Genomic DNA, 5,635 nt, shown 5'->3' with positions numbered 1-5,635 from the left:
GCAAATGTTTAAAGTTTCAGGTTTGTTTCATTAACTCACCTGAACGCATGAGGCTGCCTTATACTGAATGAGACCCTTGGTCCAATGAGTCTTAGTCTTGTCCAGGGCTTTTTTTGTAGCAGGAACTCCTTTGCATATTAGGCCACACACCCTCTGATGTAGCCAATCCTCCCAAGAGCTGACAGGGTTCTTCTTACGGGGCCAACTGGAAGCTCCAGGAGGATTGGCTACATCAGGAGGTATGGCCTAATATGCCAAAGGAGTTCCTGCTACAAAAAACAACCCTGGTCTTGTCTGTTTGAAGCGGCAGCAGCTCTCTCTCCAGGGTCTCAGGCAGAGGTCTTTCATGTCACCTCCTGCCTGGTCTTCTGATCTGGAGATGCTAGGGATTGAACCTGGGACCTTCTACTTGCCATGCAGATGCTCCGCCAGTGGGAGAAACAATGGAAAGACTAACATCCAAGAAAGTGCAGAAGCACAATCTGGTTATGCTGAGTATCTTAAAAATTTACTTGTTAATACCTTTCTTTCCCCCCCTACAGAACCTTTTGGTTTTACATTTCAAGTCACTTTTGAAGCTCCCTGAAGGCATGTTTAGTCTTGGGAAAAGGAAAGGTCCCCTGTGCAATCACCAGTCGTTCCGACTCTGGGGTGACGCTGCTTTCACAATGTTTTCACGGCAGACTTTTTACGGGGTGGTTTGCCACTGCCTTCCCCAGTCCTACTACGCTTTTCCCAGCAAGCTGGGGACTCATTTGACCGACCTCGGAAGGCTGGAAGGCTGAGTCAATCTTGAGCCGGGCTACCTGAACCCAGCTTCTGCCGGGGATTGAACTCAGGTCGTGAGCAGGGAGCTCAGACTTCAGTACTGAAGCTTTACCACTCTGCGCCACGGGGCTCTTGTTTAGTCTTGAGGAGGTTTGGCAAGTCAAGTGTTTTGTTTGGTGGTTGGGGGGGGGCATTGTTAGCGTAGGACCCGGGTCAAGTGCTGATGGGAATGTGCTTGGTGCAGATTGGGGTGCTTTGCACCGCTGAAGAGAAATTAGCATCTTCCCACATTAGTTTGGATGTGGAAAGCTGCTTTCGAATGATAGTAACACCGTCCCTGGCTCTTGCCTTATCTTTTTGCTGATCCTCACATGCCCAGGTCATCTTGAGGCAGCAGGATGTCACGCTTGTATCCAGGAGCAAATGCAAGCAGCGCAACCAGCAGTCACAGTACTGGCTAAGCTACACCATCTATTGCCAGTTGGTGTAGTGGTTAAGTGTGCGGACTCTTATCTGGGAGAACCGGGTTTGATTTCCCCACTCCTCCACTTGCACCTGCTGGAATAGCCTTGGGTCAGCCATAGTTATCACAGAGGTTGTCTTTGAAAGGGCAGCTGCTGTGATAGCCCTCTCCAGCCCCACCCACCTCACAGGGTGTCTGTTGTGGGGGAGGAAGGTAAAGGAGATTGTGAGCCGCTCTGAGACTCTTTGGAGTGGAGGGCGGGATATAAATCCAATATCATCTTCTTCTTCTTCTTCTTCTTCTTCTTCTTCTTCTTCTTCTTCTTCTTCTTCTTCTTCTTCTTCTTCTTCTTCTTCTTCTTCTTCTTCTTCTTCTTCTTCTTCTTCTTCTTCTTCTTCTTCTTCTTCTTCTTCTTCTTCTTCTTCTTCTTCTTCTTCTTCTTCTTCTTCTTCTTGCCTTCCCTAGCAGAAGGAAGGAGGAAGCTAATTGATTGCTTGCAGCGGAGGCCTCATTTCGTGGCACTATCTGGAGCCCCATAGAGCTAGGATGTGGCTTTCCTATTAGGTTTTGCACTCGCATTGTGCTTGTATCGCTTGGTTCTCTTTGTTCCCCCACCCCCGAGCAGAACAGGGTCACCTGCCCTTCCTCTCTCAGCTCCCCAGACAGGATGGGAGCAGCTGCGCCTTCGGTTAGCCTGTCTCTCTCTGCTTACAGTGACTCGAACTATGGTCATCCAGAGGTTGCAAAGTAGCCGGCAGGGATTTGACTTGGTGTGCCACCTATAAGCCCATGTGGGCACGACACCTTCCACAGAACCTGAAGAATTTGGGAGGAGCTGGGAGGGATGGAATTCACTGCCTGAGGGCAGCTTGAAAAGGAGATGAGGCAGATTCATGGGGGGAAAGGCCTGTCAGGGGCTACTAGCCCTGGTGACCTCCACGTTCAGAGGCAGCCAACCACTGAATATCTGTGCCAGGGGCAACATCAGGGGAAGGCCTTGGCCTTTATGTCCTATATGTTGGCCCTCCTAAGAAGTTATTGAGGAAGACTCAGCATGGGTTCTGTAAGGGAAGATCTTGCCTCACTAACCTGTTACAGTTCTTTGAGGGGGTGAACAAAGATGTGGACAAAGGAGACCCGATAGATGTTGTTTACCTTGACTTCAGAAAGCTTTTGAAAAGTTCGTCATCAAAGGCTCCTTAGAAAGCTCCAGAGTCATGGAGTAAAAGGACAGGTCCTCTTGTGGATCAAAAACTGGCTGAGTAATAGGAAGCAGAGAGTGAGTATAAATGGGCAGTCTTCGCAGTGGAGGACGGTAAGCAGTGGGGTGCCGCAGGGCTCGGTACTGGGTCCCATCCTCTTTAACTTGTTCATAAATGATTTGGCGTTGAGAGTAAGCAGTGAAGTGGCCAAGTTCAGGAGGTGGCGGCAGCTACAAGCATCGATAGCTTCAAGAGGGGGTTAGTTATGTGACACAGAGTGTTGGACTGGATGGGCCATTGACCTGATCCAACATGGTTTCTCATGTTCTTAAGTGACACAGAGTGTTGGACTGGATGGGCCATTGGCCTGATCCAACATGGCTTTTCATGTTCTTATGTGACACAGAGTGTTGGACTGGAGGGGCCATTGGCCTGATCCAACAGGGCTTCTCTTATGTTCTTAAGTGACACAGAGTGTTGGACTGGATGGGCCATTGGCCTGATCCAAACATGGCTTTTCATGTTCTTATGTGACACAGAGTGTTGGACTGGAGGGGCCACTGGCCTGATCCAACATGGCTTCTCATGTTCTTATGTGACACAGAGTGTTGGACTGGAGGGGCCATTGGCCTGATCCAACAGGGCTTCTCTTATGTTCTTATTCCCTGGTCACTGTGTGAGATGGGATGCTGACGAGATGGACCACCAGTCTGATCTAGCAGGGCCCTCCTGTGCATCCGGTGTGTGCTGAAATACAAGACTTGCATTCCTGCTTTGATGTTGAATTCAGAAACATGTTAAAACCGTTTGCTTCATCTCACCCTTAGGCTGTCTTCTGCCTTCCTTTGTCTTGCTTGGCGTGGTACTGAGGGTAGAGTGGGATTGTGCCTCAGCCACTCCAGGGTTTGTGCTTCCAAACTGGTATCTTCCCCAAATGATGAACTCGGGAAAGGCCTCCTTGGTTGTCCTTCTGGCCTACCTTCTGGACTGTTGCTAGGATAATTGGGCCAAAGAGCTCTCTGCACTTCCCCAGGCTGTGAGCAGTTCAGGGGTGTGGCTAGTCATGCTGGTGTTTAGCCCGTCCCAGCCTGATCAGGCTACCACCGCTACGTGGAGGACAGCTGCTTGCTTGGTGCTGCTTGCTCCTTCCAGTCTTGGAGCCAGGGGAGAGCCAGTTTGGTGTAGTGGTTAAGTGTGCGGACTCTTATCTGGGAGAACCGGGTTTGATTCCCCACTCCTCCACTTGCAGCTGCTGGAATGGCCTTGCGTCAGCCATAGTGGTTAAGTGAGTGGACTCTTATCTGGGAGAACCAGGTTTGATCCCCACTTCTCCACTTGCAGCTGCTGGAATGGCCTTGGGTCAGCCAGAGCTGTGGCAGAGGTTGTCCTTGAAAGGGCAGCTTCTGGGAGAGCCAGTTTGGTGTAGTGGTTAAGTGTGCAGACTCTTATCTGGGAGAACTGGGTTTTGATTCCCCACTCCTCCACTTGCAGCTGCTGGAATGGCCTTGCGTCAGCCATAGTGGTTAAGTGAGTGGACTCTTATCTGGGAGAACCAGGTTTGATTCCCCACTTCTCCACTTGCAGCTGCTGGAATGGCCTTGGGTCAGCCATAGCTCTGGCAGAGGTTGTCTTGAAAGGGCAGCTTCTGGGAGAGCCAGTTTGGTGTAGTGGTTAAGTGTGCAGACTCTTATCTGGGAGAACCGGGTTTGATTCCCCACTCCTCCACTTGCAGCTGCTGGAATGGCCTTGGGTCAGCCATAGCAATCTTATCTGGGAGAACCGGGTTTGATTCCCACTCCTCCACTTGCACCTGCTGAGATGGCCTTGGGTCAGCCAGAGCTCTAATAGAGAGCCAGTTTGGTGTAGTGGTTAAGTGCACGGACTCTTATCTGGGAGAACCGGGTTTGATTCCCCACTCCTCCACTTGCACCTGCTAGCATGGCCTTGGGTCAGCCAGAGCTGTCGCAGGAGTTGTCATTGAAAGGGCAGCTGCTGTGAGAGCCCTCTCAGCCCCACCCCCTCACATGGTGTCTGTTGTGGGGAAAGAAGATGAGATTGTAAGCTGCTCTGATTCAGAGAGAAGGGTGGGGTATTAATCTGCAGTCTTCTTCCTCAGGAGGTGGTGGGCTCTTCTTCCTTGGAGGTTTTTCAACAGAGGCTATGACAGCAGTGCTGATCCTGTGAACTAGGCAGATCGTAAGAAAGAGGGCAGGAAGGGCTGCGTCAGTGCTTAGTTCTCGTGGCCCTTTCTTACATTCCCAAGGAAACGCTTGTTTGCAACTTTGGGGTCAGTCTGCAATTTTCCGTCCAGGCCAGTTTGGCCAGGGATCCTGGAGGGTTTGTTGCCATCTTCTGGGCTTGGAGCAGGGGTCACTGGGGAGGTATCTGTCAGATTTCCTTCCTGGTGCAGGGGGTTGGACTAGATGACCCTGGAGGTCCCTTCCAACTCTATCCTTATGAGCTCCTTCCTGTGGTCTGGAGAAAATGGCAGCGCTGGAAGTCGGTTTCTGCGACATGCTCCGTGATGCTGAGGTCCTTCTAGGGTTGCCAATCCCCAGGTGGGAGCAGGGGATCCCCCGGTTTGGAGGCCCTCCCCCCGCTTCAGGGTCGTCAGAAAGCATGGAGGGGGGAGGGGAGGGAAATGTCTGCTGGGAACTCTGTTATTTCCTTTGGAGATTTATTCCCATAAGAAAATCATGGAGAATTGATCCGTGGGTATCTGGGGCTCTGGGGGGGGGCTATTTTTTGGGGTAGAGGCACCAATTTTCAGTATAGCATCTATTGCTCTCCCCAAAATATCCTCCAAGTTTCAAAATGATTGGACCAGGGGGTCCAATTCTATGAGCCCCAAAAGAAGGTGCCCCTATCCTTCATTATTTCCTATGGAAGGAAGGCATTGAAAAGGTGTGCCGTCCCTTTAAATGTGATGGCCAGAACTCCCTTTGGAGTTCAATTATGCTTGTCTCAGCCTTGATCTTGGCTCCACCCCCAAAGTCTCCTGGCTCCACCCCCAAAGCCCCCAGCTATTTCTTGAATTAGACTTGGCAAGCCTAGGTCCTTCCCCTCCGCAAGCCCAGGGCTGGGCTAGCTGCATGGCCAGCCCAGGTGCTGAGGAGGGCCTGCCGCGTGCACTGAAGCCCTCCCTCCGCGGGGGGCGCTGTGGCGACGCCGCCCGCAGGAAGCCGCCCGCGCGTGCGCGTTG

The sequence above is a fragment of the Heteronotia binoei genome, chromosome 10, assembly GCF_032191835.1.
Source record: "Heteronotia binoei isolate CCM8104 ecotype False Entrance Well chromosome 10, APGP_CSIRO_Hbin_v1, whole genome shotgun sequence".
Lineage (NCBI taxonomy): Eukaryota > Metazoa > Chordata > Lepidosauria > Squamata > Gekkonidae > Heteronotia > Heteronotia binoei.
Note: the sequence above shows the minus strand (reverse complement) of the source record.